This window comes from Tinamus guttatus, unplaced genomic scaffold, assembly GCF_059628265.1.
Source record: "Tinamus guttatus ecotype Peru unplaced genomic scaffold, ASM5962826v1 Tinamus_guttatus_pri_ptg000434l, whole genome shotgun sequence".
NCBI lineage: Eukaryota > Metazoa > Chordata > Aves > Tinamiformes > Tinamidae > Tinamus > Tinamus guttatus.
Genome location: NW_028288968.1, coordinates 1582664 through 1598987, shown reverse-complemented (window position 1 = coordinate 1598987; position 16324 = coordinate 1582664).

Here is a 16324-nt window from a genome sequence, read left to right as displayed (position 1 = left end):
AGCAGTTGCCGTTGGAAGATGGCAAAAAGCTCAAACTGGCTTCATTGGTTCGTCAAATGCGACCATCCTCCTGCTCTGACTTGAGGACATGAATTTGGGAAGTCACATGGCAGCAGCCACGTTACTGAGGTGCGTGTGGGCTCTGCATGGGGCAACGCTATCGTGCAAAGCAGACAGCAATCTTGCAAAAGCCTCCAAAGTGCCGTTTGCTGATGGTAAATCTGTGTCCGTGCACGTGCGGGATATCTGCAACCAGAAATGACCTTCCATCGAAAAGGAGATCACTGATCTCCGTTTTGCTTTTATTAAGGATGAGCAGTAACGAAACAGACCCATCAAAACGACAAGACGTCAGTGTGCGGACACTGGAAAAAAATCCCCGAAGACGGAGGGCGGACCCGAGGAGGCTGGTTTTGTGGAACAGATGGGACCATTGACAAGAGTTGATTTTTCATTGTTGTTTAAAGCCTGTGAATTCCTTAAAAGGGGCCAGTAAAAGCCCTTAGGACTCGCCATCTAAGTACAAAGCTCTCGTATCTGGTGTTGTCGTGTTTTCAGCAATGTCTTTATTGTTACAGAAAAAGCGCGACGCTGATATAGCAAGTTGAATCCTCCAAGGCTTGAAGATATATAAGACAAGCCAGTGTTTGTTAGCCCTTCGGGCAGGTGCCTTTTGCCCTTTTCTAACAGCTTTGCCCCTTGGTTTTGTTTTTTCTTCTGAAGGCAACTTTAGAGAAAAAGGATAGGAAGATCTTAGAGCCTGGCGTTGGCTTCTTTCCCTCCAACAACAGAGGCAATGACAAATCCGAGGTGCTCCCAGCCCTCCTTCAAGGGCTGGATTGATGTCCCTGCCTCGTGCTTAGACCCAGCTGGGAGAAGGGGAATTAGGCCTTGTCTTTCAATTACTGCTGTTTTGCTCAGGGCCGCACATTGAAGCCTCCCAGCGGAGAAGTCCTTCTTACCGCTTATAATCTCTGAATTGTATTTGAAAATAAAGCTTTTAATTAAAACTGGCATTTCTCAGCTTCCCACTGGCAGCCGACATCTGCCTGCAAAGAAATATCCTCTGTGACACTTGCAGTACAGAAGCCCAGCGTTCAAGAGAGCAAACCAATTCCCCGCTCTTCTTCCATCAGACGCGATGTGAAAGACGAGTTCCTCGGCACTTAGCCCCATTAAAGATCCTGTTGCATTGCACAACGGCAAGGGGGTTAACCCCGACGACCTGGCCAAATTCCAGCTCGAGTTATCTCCATGGGAAATCCTCCCGCTGCGCTTCGGCACCCGGCGTCATCGCTCCTCCTCTTCATCATCATGGAGCTCTGGTGATGCAAAGGGTTAGGCAGCCGCTCCGTTGGCTCCTAGGTGATACCCCTTCATCCGTGGATACTTCCACACAAGCCCAGGAATAATACGATGCCATATTCCTTCCTCCCACAACTTGCTGCCCCCGATGTGTGAAAACTCCCCTTTTGTGAAAAATGTCATGCCAAAAGCAACGTTTTGGCAGTGCCGGGCAGCTGTAAGGAGGCATTTCAAGCAGAAATCATGATATAACCTAACCACTGCCATAAGGCTGTCAGCTTTATCTCCCTTAATTAACATTAAGGGTTGTAGTGAGTCTGAGCAATACTGGCAAAGTTCTTCAAGGCCTTCAAATGCACAACAGCTGAATTCTCCTGCAGCATCTTTTGGATCTGATGAGAGTCTTCTTCTATTTTAAGCAAGGATTTGGACATGTAAAATAATTTTATTCTGCTTATTTCTCCAGGGGTCCTAAGGGCAAGGCTTTTTCTCTGTCTGCTCACAGGCATGTCCTCTGATGTGGGCTCCTCTGCCTTGGAGCAGGCATTTTACATCCCAAATCTCTCATGTGCAGCATAATCCTGGTGAAAGGAAACAGGCAGAGGGCAGACTGAAATGCACTATGGATAATATGTCCGGCAGTTATGTTGGAGGACCATGCTGTCATTCTACAATGGTGGAGATATCCTACTAGTTTTATAAAGTTCCAGAATTCCATCAAGCAAAAGATCAGGTACGAAGTGGTGAGGATGCAACACCAGCAGCTAAAATTCAAAATCTCTTCTCCTCCAGCACTGACAATGCTAAAGTGCCATTAAAGTCCACTAAAAGCAATAGAGAGAAAACAAATGTGGCCCTAGGAGTGTGTTCATAAATTTATATGGCAATTGCACCGCATGTTCTCAAAAAGGAAATAGCCTCAAATAAGATATTAAAGCTCAGAATCATCTTTGCTAATGTAACATTTGTCTGTGATACAATTGAGATTACCCTGTAGATATTTTATGTTTTTAGCAGTTATATCTCCTCCCACCATTAAATATTTAATACTTCTAATTTATCACTTTAATATTGAGTTGTTTTGGCTCCGACACTTGGGCCATGAACTGAATTGCACAGATGAGAGGGGAATATTGGTGTGTGCTCATCAGAGACATGTGCTGAGGAAGGACGCAGTGTGCTTACGCCTCCAGTGCCTTTTAAAGGGCATACTTATAGAGGGAAAACACATTCAGCAACCCCTCTGTGAACTGCTACCATTTCATACCATCTCAGCCCATTATTACTATTTATATTCTGCAAGCATTTAAAAATGTTGTAAGAGATGAAGGCCTCAGTGCGCCAGGCACTCTGCAGACACAAGGAATTGATAGAATAGCATGGAAAACATGGCACATTGCACCTGAGCAGGAATAACCCCAGACATCGGTACAGATTAGGGGTTGCCCTGCTGGAAAGCAGCTCCGTGGAGAGGGATTTGGGAGTCCTGGGTGACACCAAGTTACCCAGGAGGCAGCAACGGGCCCTCGTGGCCAAGAAGGCCAATGGGCTCCTGGCTGCAGCAGGAGGAGCGGGGCCAGCAGGGCCAGGGAGGGATCCTGCCCCTCTGCTCAGCCCTGGGGAGGCACCTGGAGCATCGGGGGCAGCTCTGGGCTCCCCAGGACCAGAGGGACGTGGAGCTGCCAGAGAGGGGCCAGCGCAGAGCCACCAAGATGCTGAAGGGACTGGAGCATCTGTGGTGTGAGGAAAGAGTGAGCGAGCGGGGCCTGTCCAGCCTGGAGAGGAGAAGGCTGAGAGGGATCTGAGCAACATGGACAAGGACCTGAGGGGAGAGTGTAGGGAGGATGGGGCCAAACTCTTGTGGGTGGTGGCCAGGGACAGGACAAGGGCTCATGGGTGCAAGTTGAAGCCCAGGCAGCTCCATGTCCATGTGAGGAAGAACTTCCTTGGTGTGAGGGTGCCAGAGCCCTGGCACAGGCTGCCCAGAGAGGCTGTGGAGGCTCCTTCTCTGGAGATGTCCAACCCGCCTGGATGCCACCCTGTGCCCCGTGCTCTGGGTGTCCCTGCTGGAGCAGGGGCTGCACTGGGTGATCCCTAGAGGTCCCTGCCAACCTCAACCATTCTGGGATTCTGTGGTTCTCTGAAAACAAAAAGGCACATGATGATAAAGGGACAGCCCCAGCCTCTCACATCTTATTTGGTGTCCTACCTGTTACTGCATTCTGCTTCAGCACTAAATCACGATACAGAGAGTGAAGGACAATGAGTGGCCTGTGGTGGGAGTTATCTGCCTTGATTTAGGTGTCCACATGTCAGATGTCTACATCTTAGCTCATCATCCGGGGTTCTCCTAGTGGAGAGAAACGGGCCCATCCAGACAACAAAGCATGAAAAGGAACCACATTGTGGTGCTGTTTAGCAAACTAGCACTTAGTGAGACCAGGAACTACTTTCACGTCTATGTTCAGAATGCCATAAAAACGTACGGGCTTCATCTGGTTGTGAGTGATAGTGGTAAAAATTGTCTCAGTGGGAGACTGAGTTGTTGATGAGAACTGGGTGACCATGGCCAGTATATAAAAGGTATGAAATATGTTGACAGAGAGATATGTTACTACTTTGTTGAAATGGGGACCGTTGTGGAGCTAAGGTGCTCCTGACTTCTGATGGGAGGCCATTGATGGCCTCAAGGCCAGTCATTGATGTGAATGATTAATCGCGATGACCTCCAACCTGGTGCCTATTCAGATCCCAAGCTGGCACCGAGTAGCCCTTTGCAGCCAACAGCTGTTGATTGAGAGAGAACATTTTAGGGGTGAAGCAGCCTTGTATTTTCTGGTGTCTTTCTTGGGTCTCTCCATGTCAAGAAATTCAAACAAACAAAAGCATGGAAATAACATCATGTATTTCAGTGATATCTGTCTACGGGATGGATGTATCTGCAAAAAGAAAATGTTCCTCTCATTCAAATGTAGAAAAAAAATGTTGCTTGTGGCCTATTCTGGGCCGAGATTTTTTGCCAAGATTACCTTGGCAACATTTTTTGCATTCAGACCAAGCATCTGACATGGCAACTCTATGTATATTCCAGGGAGTTTTAATAGATAAGTATGATCCAAATTTGTACCAAGACCTGAGAAGAAAGGACCTAAGTTGCATTTGAAAAGTGAAGGAAAATCAGTGTTTGCACTAAAAAAAATGGTAGTTTTTGGAAGATCTCTTCCCAGTTGTTATTCTCAGACTGTTGGTGCACTGCCATCCATTTCTGCAAGTCCCCTGGATTTACTGGTAGTGAAAATCTGGGACAAGGACTGTCCTTAAACTGCTGTGTGAGATACAGAATAGGTGTTTGACTATAAGAAGTCAAATACTTTGGTTACAAGTGAATGTGGACACAGGTCCCACATTTCTTTCCATTTACAGCACACAAATTGAAAACCGGGGAGGAGGAAACCCCACTGTGGACATCACCATCACCCCAGCGAGGACCTCAGGATGGCGACAGCTCTTCAAAACCCTCTCCCTGATTCTGTCTGAGGAAGAGTGAAATTATCAACCTTGAGATGCAGAGGGACGCTGGAAGGGTAAGCATCACACCAGGGAAAAGGGGTAGAGCCTAGCAGGGTTGTTCTTGGGACAAGAATTTATATTGTGCTTGGATGAGGCTTTTAAAATACTAATGAGGTAATTTGGACTGTTAGGCTTTCAAAATATTAATTGGACTACCAAATTCTTGGCTGCTTCTTTATGGTATCTTCCATTTGTTTTTGCCCATAGCAAGATGCTGGAAGGAGAACAGGCCATTTGGGATTTTTTTCTTTGGTTACCGTAGGGCTGGGGCCTCATGAAGCTACTTCTGTCTTGCCTTGGAGCATCATTTCAGCCTCTGTCTTGGCTCTGAGGTCAGTCGGGGAAGATCCAAAACTGCCTAAAAGCACCGATGTTTGACCTGGGTTAATCCATAATATCAGCACTCCATCCTGCTGAGCAAAATTTTTTGCTACAAAAACATTATCAAGCATATATTTACTATATGACTTTTCAAAGGGAATATAGCACCTCTTTTTCCTCTCCGCATAACAGCAGCACCTAGGGCTGAATAGATGCAGGGATTTTACTGCCCCTGAGAACAGTTTCACTGAGACAAACCTCCACAAACTGTAATTTGGCTGCCAATGTCATATCCAGCATAATCAAGTATTGACTTAATTAAAAATCCTCTTAAGTGATGCATTGGGAGAAAAGTACATTTTTAAAGAAGTATTCCTCATTTGTAATTATTATTTCACTGGTGTATCTTCCACACTCCAGTGAAAATGCCATATGGAAAACAAATTAGTTTGCCGCTGTGACTAATGTTTACTGCCTCTTCTGCTCCGAAGTTTTGGGCCAGGCTTTGAAATTATCAATCCTTACTCAGGCAAAAATGCCAGTGAAGTCAGTCTGCATGATCAAAGGCTGGATCCAAGTCAAAGTACTTTTGTAAGCAATGACGATATACCCCACTTGGTCACTAAGACTAACCCAGGAATTAAATAGCAGGTGGTTATTTGTGTGGCATGTGCAAGGTATGATAGAGTTTAAATTATGCTGCTTTGATGGGGAGAAGATAATGTATATCCCTTATATCACGTGGCTGATTTTGGAGAGCCTCATGATCTGTGATGAGCTTCAGAGCCTTGCAAAGATCATTTGTGCCTTTCTTTACCCCAGTCTCTCCACTTGCAATAATATTACATCTACTCCCTGAAATGCAATTTCCTTAATTATATTTGCTCATGTTGCACACATACCACTCCAGTCTCATGTATTTCCACCACACTTGGCTGTTCCCTTGTCCTCAAAGATGATGCCAGTTGTACTCTTTTCTTGCAGCATTTTCCCCCTTTATTTCACTGTGTATAGGAGTCACTTGTAGAAAACAGTGAGTTTTAGGGTTAATTTCTCTCCTGCTTTGAAAACTGGTCTTAGATTGGATGTTCTCCCACCTTTTGCCACTTTCTCAGTGTACTCTGTTCATCTGCTGGGAGGGCTTGGCCTTCCATCTCCCACATTTGCTCAGGTAGAAACCATTGACTTGCCTTCCAACCATGTGCAGAAGGTTATTGCAATAACCATAAAAGGCGGAATTTCACTTTTAATTTCAAAGGAGTACTTGGATACTGTGGAATTGGAAGAGGCCATCTGGATATGAATGCCTGACGTAGGCAAGAGTTTTTGGCTCCTCTCCTCTAGGAATTTAATAGAAGTTTTGATTGCAGTTTCTATGACTGAGTCCTGAATGAGCAAATTCTGTTTCTAATCACCATAGAGAATTTCCATTGGTGAGAGCGTATGTGGAGGATGTCATGAGGATCTGTATTAAAAAAGAAAGGATTGGTAACGCAGGTCAGAAATTTCACAGGACTTGGCTCTTTGCAGTAAGACACTCATCCCAAGATACGAGCACAAAGTCTTGAAGCATGTGGGAGTTGCTCAGGGCTAAGAACATTGGGGTTTGAAATGTTTGTATCATTATTAGATATTATTTATGAAAAATAATAAAACTAATCGCTACTTGGAGGACAGGAGAGTTGTCAACAGCAACTCTATCAGCCAAAATAAGAGTGTTTCAAAACACCATCTGTTGATGGTTACCTCTAAGCAGTGAGAACAGAATCCAGATTCACATATTGGTTGGCTGTGGAGTGTCTCCAGGGCTCAGACCGAGGGCACAGTCCTGGGCATGGATTTTATGGCTGAAGGGACAATTGCTTCTTCCTGTTCCCATTCCTTTCTGCTTGGGCCTCTCAAAAAAAGCCATTTTTTGGCAGCAGTTAAAAAAGGACCCACTATTCTGGTCTGCTACCGTAGGAGCGATCATTTGCCTACCAACCTACATAGGACTAGTGGACAGAAATGTCCTTCTGCATCGCTGAATGTGGTCATCAGTTAGCACAGGCAACCACATCACACGGTGTGGAAAGTAGCCCACTACTGCCACGACTTCAGCAATCTCTGAAATCATATAAAATACATACATTTCAGTTTCCTAGTCAGCGCAAAAAGCTAGTATTAAAAACCTAGGGCACAACACACCACTTTAAAAGAAAACAACGTTAATGTTGCGAAGTAAAGCACTCGAAAATTAGGGAATGCCAGATTGATTGTTGCCATGGAGAAGTCCTTGAGAGCATTAATCAGTGCCTTGAGAGCTGGGCTTGCACAGAGCACAGAAAATAGAGCACGTGGCCACACAGGCAACCACAGCGCGAAGACGAAACCCCGCGTAGCTGCTCGTTAAGCGTGCCCCGTTACGTGGAGCCCGGACGTAGGTGTCCTGCAGAAAGCAGGAGTGTGAGAGTGTGAAATTCATGTTCTACCATGATGCGTACGCGCGGCGGGACGGGCTGCGCTCGCGTTTCTTAACTTTCGAGGGCTTGGCTATGTCATGTCGTTCTCTTCATGCAGTGTTGGCGTGGAAAACTTGTATTTGGAGCTCCTAGAAAAAACAAAATGTGTGCTGATAGAAGATATAGTTTGCACTATTTTATTTCAACCTCAGTTTGGGTCCTTGCCAGCCCTTGTCTAAGCTAAAAGAGCAGGTGACCTCTGATGTGGAGCTCTTGTTTAGGGCCGGAGACCGAGTGGAGCACACAACAAACCGAGAGCACCCGGGGATGGAGTGGGACCAGGACGAGGGCGGGAGCCTGGCTAGATGCTCAGGATGCTGCAGAGACAGTATCTGCCCACTGGGTTGATGCTGAGGTCTTCTCATCTCTGCCCTGAGCGCACTGCTTCCCGCAGTCTTTCTACCTGTAAAATAGAGGTAAGGGTGTGAAACTTTTCCCACTTCTTTGGGAGCAATGAGTAAAAGGATATTTAAGTTCAATATATTTTACCTGTATATATTTATGAGCTAACTAAGACTTTTTCAGGTTATAAGACACAATTTTTAATGACTATCTTTGTTTCCCTCTCCCTGTTTTTTTACCTCTACTACTCCCCACTTCAACTGAGGGGAAAAAAAATCTTTATCTTTTACCATCCTTTATGTATATTCTGCCCTTTATTCATCAGTCAGCTGTAACACTCCCAAATTTTATTAACTTGTTATTTACAAATGGCCAAATCAAACAGATTAACAAACAAGGCTCAGAATAAAACAGAAGATCTTGTACTAGTCTTACTGAGCAAATAATCTGCTTGGGCCATGTATAATTAATCAATCTGCGATTTCACAGGGGATTCGACGATTCTTGTCCATCCCAGCAAATAATGCAGTGTTCTTTATTTTGCTATCGTTGTCTCTGTTGCACATGTAAACAGTTAACTACACACTCTCCTCCAGACACAAAACAGATAAATGCAACCGAATTACTCTCTGCAGAAGCTGTGTGCACAACCTTGGGACCCCTGGATGCAGGAGTGGTACATTGGAGACAAAAGATTCCCCCGAAGGGGATCAAACATCTGCAGAAACGTGACACAATCATGAATCCCCCAGCACATGGCCACGACATCCCCCATGTACAGAACGTTCATTTAGGCTGGCTTAATGTATCTTAAGAAGAATCTGATTCAAAGAAGCATTTAAGCACGTGCCTAATTCTAGGCATGTGAATAGATCTATTGATGTGGGAAATAGTATGACCACCAAATGCAAATTGGCCTTTCCAAGATTGCGCCAAAAAAAGGACTATCAAAGCTGTCTTCGGCCGTCATTCTCACATTCTTTTCTTAAGCTCTTGATTTTTAAGATCATCATGTAAGGGCCAGCGTGTGACCAATACTCTCCCCCTACTAGACTGAGCGATGTCAGTAATGGACTGGAGATGCTGGAGTGATAAGAGCTAATTCGGAGTGTCCTGGCCTCGGGTGGAAGGAAGCCTGTTTGACAGAAATTGGTGTGACAGGTTGCTTTGAGGCATGTGAGGCTCAGCCAGCTTGAATTTCTGGAAATCACAATTTCAGCACAGACTGTCTGAGATGTTTAATACAGGTAATAACACAGTTAGCACACTTCTGCTCACAGAAAACCTGCAGTCACCTCTGAACAGATGTTCTGACTCCTCAAAGCAGTGTGAGAGTCTGTTCCCTGCCTTGGTCTTGCTTGGCCCACGACATACAGACGAGCTGATGAGTTTGAAGTCCTAGGCAGGTACAGGTGGAGTTTTTGTTTACCACCATAGGAAGTCATTAGCTCATCTAGTTTGACCTCCCACCATGGAGCTTCATTTGCCTGACAAAAAAATTTGTCTGTCTAAAGTAGGCAGCCAGTCAGAAGAGAGAGGACCTATCAGTTTCTTTGGATATTTCCCAATGCCTTGCTGCTTTTTAAACTAGAATTGCTCTCATTTTAACAGCCATCCTCTGCTATGTCTTCTTCTATTAGGTTGAAAAGCTTCAATATCTTCTCCTTGTGAAAGTGCTTAAGAACCATAATCAAATCACTTACGTGTCTTCTTTTTGTCAAGACAGAATCACTGAAGTCTCTGACTCACTGTCAAGCTTTGTTTTAGCTGTTGAATCATCTCCCAGTTGGAAGGAAGTAAGAAGGGAGGAAGGGAGGAAGGGAGGAAGGGAGGAAGGGAGGAAGGGAGGAAGGGAGGAAGGGAGGAAGGGAGGAAGGAAGGAAGGAAGGAAGGAAGGAAGGAAGGAAGGAAGGAAGGAAGGAAGGAAGGAAGGAAGGAAGGAAGCCAGAATTCCATTACTGGTGTCACTTATGCTATATTCAGAGGCAAGTTCACCTCCTTAAATTAGTTGCTGCTCTGCTGGATAGTTTAATCCCTGTTTAATTACTATGGCACATTAGTAACTTCGATAGCTGACGGCCTCTTTGAAAATTTACTATTGGAAAAGTAAACAGCACATGAAATACCCTAGATGGCAAATAGAAGACTTTTCTGCATCGATTCCCACCGACCATGTCTTTTCTAAAGCTACTTTAATGAGATAGAAGAAATACAGGTACATTTCAATTAAAAAACTATGATATCTTCAGGGGAAACTCTTCAAGAAAATGGTATATAAAAACAATGTGACTGCTGCTCCATGCTCTGCCTGGATACAGGAAATTAAGATCTCTTGAAAAATGAAGTATTTCTTGCTTCAGGTATTCTGTAACAAAACGATGTTGATCCTTTTCTCTCCAATAAAGCTTAGTCCATTAGACTTAGGCAAAGGTTTACCTTTCTCCCCAATTTAAGTATAACATTGAGACTAGTTCACTTGGTATGAATCTCCTTGATGAAATGACTGTAGGTTGGGTTTTGGTGAATGGCCAGGATTACCATTTCCTTCTCTTTGTAACAACAAAGCAGGAATAATGACCTTCCAACTCGGAAGAGTTTTGCATGTGTCCTACACTGTTTTTATGTTTCCTAGTCTCCTTATTAAAATGTTACATTGAACAACGCTCAGTTAGGATTGAAAAGGAAAGAAACTGAAAAGTAAGAAACGAAGTCCCTTTCAGTAGCAGCGGGTGTGATGAGTCCAGGCTCTGTTAATATTTCTGCAGGAAGGTCTGGGGACGGGACACAGGCGATAGGAGGAGCGGAGTAGAAGGATCTCCACAGCTTCCAACAGGCACCATGAAGCCTTCATTAGAGCAAAAGGACATAAATTGTTAGCATTTGTATCTAGATGCCCTGATTTTTTCTAACCTCCTTTCCTAGATTGCTGGGAGATCGGAAAAAACTCCTTCTCATGTGACCTCTGAATTCCTCTCCATGTGCTCCCATGTGGAGCCCTCTGCTCTTTGACTGCATGATAAAAGAGTCATTTATTTTCTAATCTTCCCTGTTTTTCCTTTCCTGTGCCTTTTCCATAATGTCTGGACTATTTCTAGGCTCAGGCTGATTTTCTCAGCAATAAAGGGTTTAAACGTCCCTTGTGATATCACCTTATAGCTCCCCAAACGATGGATAGTGTATCCCCTTAGCCTGGAACTTTTGCAAGTTCCTGTGAAGCTTCCCGGGGAGGAATTATATTATTCAGCCACAAAAGTTTGGACACGGGGGTGTCTAATGATGTGGTGGAAGGAGAGGCAAATATTAACCGAGATTACTTCAAATCCCTCTCTTCAGACAGAGCAGAAAGGCTGGATAATGATCAAAACGGCTTCAGAGGGAGCAGCTCCCAGCGCTCGCGACTCCGGCCCCGCGGAGCAGCTCCAGACTATCAATGCGAGTCCCCGCGGCCTTGATGCTCTCGGCGGGAGGCACTTCCATGTGCCCAGGATGAGGCTACAGCCCAAGTTTTCTGCTGAATAACTCGGCAGGGGGCAGGGGCCCCTTGAAGGTCATGAAACGCTGCCACTGCCATTGATGTTAAATAGCAAATTCTCCCGCTTTTGTGTCGAGGCAGCTGGAGCCCGGCTGGACGCTGCGGTCCGAGCGGTGTCGAGGAAGGCAACGACCACGAGCGGGCAGAGGAGCCACCTCGGGTGGGCAATCCCTGTCTTCAGGGATCGCCGGAATCCACGGATCGCTAGTGGCTTCCAGCCCAATCTGTCACAAACTTCCTCCAACTGATTTTTACAGGCTCTTTTTAAATTTTTTTCTGTAGCCTTGTATTTTTGATGCTGTAATTTCCCACCGTGCAGAGCTTGTCACGCTTATATTGCAGCTTATGTGATTTGTGATACAAGCAGTATAAGGCCATGGACTTCGCGCTGACCTAACCGGGTCTCTGGCTGTTCTGGGCCGGCCGTGGCCAGGGCTGGTTGTCACTGTGGTCACCAGGGTCTGGTGGGTCTCCTGCCCACCCAGCCTGATGAGTGAAGAGTGACAACTCATTGTATCAGCCCTGTGATGCAGAGGGACATTGGCAGGGTGAGCATCACACTAGAGAATAGGGGTAGAGATCAGGAAGGCCTTTTCTGGACAACAGTTTAAATTGTGCTAGGCATGAGACCTTACATATATTAATTAATTAGGGGAATTAGACTGTAATGATATTATCTGAACTAATAAAAAATTCTTAGCTCTACCCATACTGTAGAGTATAACAAACGTATAGAAACAACGTAGAGTTTGGGTATAACAAAACCCCGAGCCTCTCTCAGATGACCAACCTCTAGATGGAGATGTGAGCTCTGTTTGGACCACGAGAGAGGCTTCTTGTAAAGCAGAAGCAATATTCAAACCACGGGAGCCTCCCGCCCGCTTCGGTACAACTTTTGTAATGTTCTCATGCCCAGATGTCCTGCAAAGTTTGAACACTGACACTGTGCTGGGCTTTACCAGCAACGTCCCTCGCTTGAGCTAGAAGAGGAATTCCACTGCCTAGAAGCAGGAGTAGGTTGTTGCAACGGGATGAACCACATAGGAGAAGCTTTGTACCATCTGCCTCTTTTAAAATAATTAGAGAATTCTGTTTGTATGAGATACACCAAACAGTTTCAAATGTTCTTGGACAGTCTCCAAATGGAAAAGGTATTTACCTGGCCTGTAAACCTGGGAATGTAACCTTGGCACAGAAACCCTTTCACGTCCCTTATCTAATAATCACAGTGGAAAGAATGAATGTGCAGAGTTTCATTTGTTCCTTGGCTGCTGGTTTTGCTCTGGTTTACCAGCACTATATGTCTGTATCTTGTCCCTTTGAAAACCAAGGTTGAATTCTTGTCAGTGTTCAGCCATGGGCTTTACCCACATAAATGTCTCCAGGTTAGATGAAAAACCTTTTTTTTTCAGAGTCCACAGGATAGTTTCCCCCATTTTGTTTGGGATTGCACCTATTTCTTCTGCTCTACCAGTGCTTTGCACCACGACACTTTGAGTTTTCAGCTTTATACATCAGCATATGCAGCATGCCAAGAAAATACTTATTTTTGCTCTGCCTTTGTGCTCCCAGGTCTCTTTGCAGTGCTTACAAGTGTTGGAATTATTCACATAGTCATGGCTCAGTATTGCACAAATCATGTTCTTTTTTTTAATGCAGTCAGTAAGGAAGGAAGGCGGAGTTCATCAGTTCAATAGGCAGCCCCAATAAGACAGGATCAGGAGAGAATTTTTATTGTTCCGAAGATTTCGTATTCAGACATTATAGACTTGAGCAAATTCTAATTGTGTTTTTAACTCTACATTTAATAAATGGACCATGGAGAAGGAAAAAAAGGGCTGTGAGCAGCGGGAGGAAAAACAGGAAATGAGACCATGAATCAAGTCTGGTCTGGAAATGACAGGCTGGCTGGCTACAAATTCTGCCACTAACTTGCAATTGATGTGAACCACAGCAGCCAGATAAAAGTATATCAACATAAATAATCACATATTAATATGATATAATATGACTATATTAGGCTTTGAGGTCCGTAGTCAAATCTGAGGGTCTTGAACCACAGGATATGCAATAAGTAAATAAAATTTGTAGTGCTTTTGGTAGATAATGCTGCAAAGCATGGGATCCAGGCTGCCCTCTATGGAAAGTGTAGAGGTCTCTTATGGGATAATATACACCACATAGCAGCCAATGAAGAAATAATTAGCAATAAAACATTACAGGCTTTGAAAAGGGGTATCCAGAAGCGCAGGTTTTCTGCAGTAACCCACATCACCTGGAGATGCCTCAGGCGCCAACTAGAAATCCATCCTCCAAGCTGCAGTGCGTACGAGGGATTGAACTTGCCCCTTCTGCTCTGCGAGAGAAGAATCGTTCATCTTTAATCACTGATCAGTGTTAACCTTGATGACTCAGGAAACCAAACCAGGCAGACGTGTCTTTCCCTGTGATACCAACTGGTACCTGTTGCTGGCGGGCAGCAATTCCAGCACTAATGAGAATAAAATACTGAATGTGAAAAGCAAAACAGTGAGTGAAGCACTGAGACTTAGATAAACCGTGAACTTCCAGCTTCTGCAGCAGCTGAACTGGAATTGAAGGGGAATGTGTTTATACCATTTAAATGTATTTGCAAACCTCGTGAAAAGAAGCTGACGGTTTTGCTTAATTTGCCCTGCGGTCATTATGGATACTGAAAATCATGCCAGCATCATCAACAGCAGCAGGATTTGGCACATGAGGAATGTACTGGAGATGCATTGCTTATTCTTGACACCTCATCTTATGGGAAAAGGCAGGAGGGACAGTCATGTCCACATTAGAAAGAAAGAATAATTTCCAAATTCAGAGAATTTGCAGGGTTTAGTATTATGGTCATTGCTGCTAAGGATGAACCTGGGTACTCTGAAAGTCTCTCCATGCTGAACGATTCTACGGAATAGATCATCATCGAGGGAGAACCGTGTAAAGGCACAAGGTAGGACACGCTCACCATGGCAGTGACTGAGCAGGATGACCCTCTGCAGAAAAATAAAAGCTCACAGCAGGTGTGCAATGAGCCTTTATATGTCTCCTTGCCTATCAAGTGTTGATTTTCATGGCATATTTTTTTAAGTCTTGAGACTAGAGTCTGAAATTTAGCAATAACTTGTTCCCAGACTCCATAGGATTTATTTGTTGGTGAGTGTCTGGCTGCACTGTCCTACACTACTCTTTGGCCTCACCTTTTAAGTAACAATTTGAGTAGTAAGTGGTACAAGAAGTATCTCTGCCACAAAGGAAAATGCCCAAACAAGGACAAATTGAGAGAGGACAGCAAACAGCAACATTGCTTTTTTTAACAAAAGGGTCAAGAGTTTAAAATCTGCCCATAAAAATGTGCTGGGTATGTGGAAAAGCATAGGGCACTGCAAAAAGCAAAGGTTTTTAACCTAATAAGATTCTGCTTGTGCTTTTCAGCTACGCTGAAATATTTGAAGTTTACCAATTTGAGATGGATTTTCTGTTTGTGCAATGCAGAAATGAGCTGAGATCAAGCAAGAATCAGAAGAACTGAACGGATTTGTATTGATTGTTACATCTTTATTTGACATCCTGCTTTTGCATTATCTTTTTTTTCCCCTGGTAGGAAGATGTTTTGTCTGATAACCAAAGAGAACTGACACAGAAGACCAATGTTGTGCTTCTTCGGTACCCAGTACTGCACGATTTGGGGCACATCCCTTCATCACACGAATCTTAGGATGGTTTTACCTTGACTGAAGAGGGAGATGCTGGTATTTAAGGTAACTCATGTATCAAAAGCAGCCTGGCTTGGCTGCACACAGCTCCTGTAGACTGTAGCAGTCAAATCTGTGTACCATATTGATACACACTACTCTTAAAAGAAGCATGCTATTCATGGAACATTTAAACTATTTTAAGTATAAATGCTATACACAGAACATAACTTATTTCTGTATTTGCAAATTGCTTGTGAGAGTGGTATAAAAAAACCTAAGTTTATTTGCTGGCCGCTAATGAATAGTTTTCATCTGCAAATCTGCTGTAGTTTATTTTTTTATTTTTTTTTTTACATTAATTTGTAATTTTCTTTTTCATCCAGGATTGTCCTTGAAAGACAATAGAGTGTCCCCCAGCTATGTCTGACAGTCCACAGAGAAAAGCTTCTGCCATAAATATATATATATAACTCTGGCCTGCAGCAAATAGTCTTTCATTTCTGCCTATTATAGGGGAGCCATAAATTCCACGGGACCACAGTCCTGCTTTTTCCACAGCTACTGAACCTTATGGACATTGCAAAATGACTCAGAGCAATTCTGGGATGTAATTCTGCCCATTTGTTCTTCAAGAATAGCTTTTTTTTTTTTTTTTTTCCTATTTCCCCCCCCAAAATCTATGCATGCCTCACAACATTCTGCAACTCCAAGTCATACAGAATAATCATAGAAACCCATTGTAGAAAACAGAAGATGAAATGTTGGCTGATAGGCACTTTGCATCCAGACAAAAATGGATGGAAAAAAATATCAAGGAGTGGAGAAGTTTGGTGTTAACTGCAGTAAAAACATGTGGAGCCAAGGCGGGAAATGCCTTTTAACGGTAAAAAAAAAAAAAAAAGAAACAGAGGAAACAAACAAACAAGATAGAGATTCCCAATATTGTGGTTTTTAGTATTTTATTATAAAACAAGAGGCCAGAGGGCGAGCGGAACCACAGAAGTGTTTCTCACCTCCTACTTGGGCAAGAG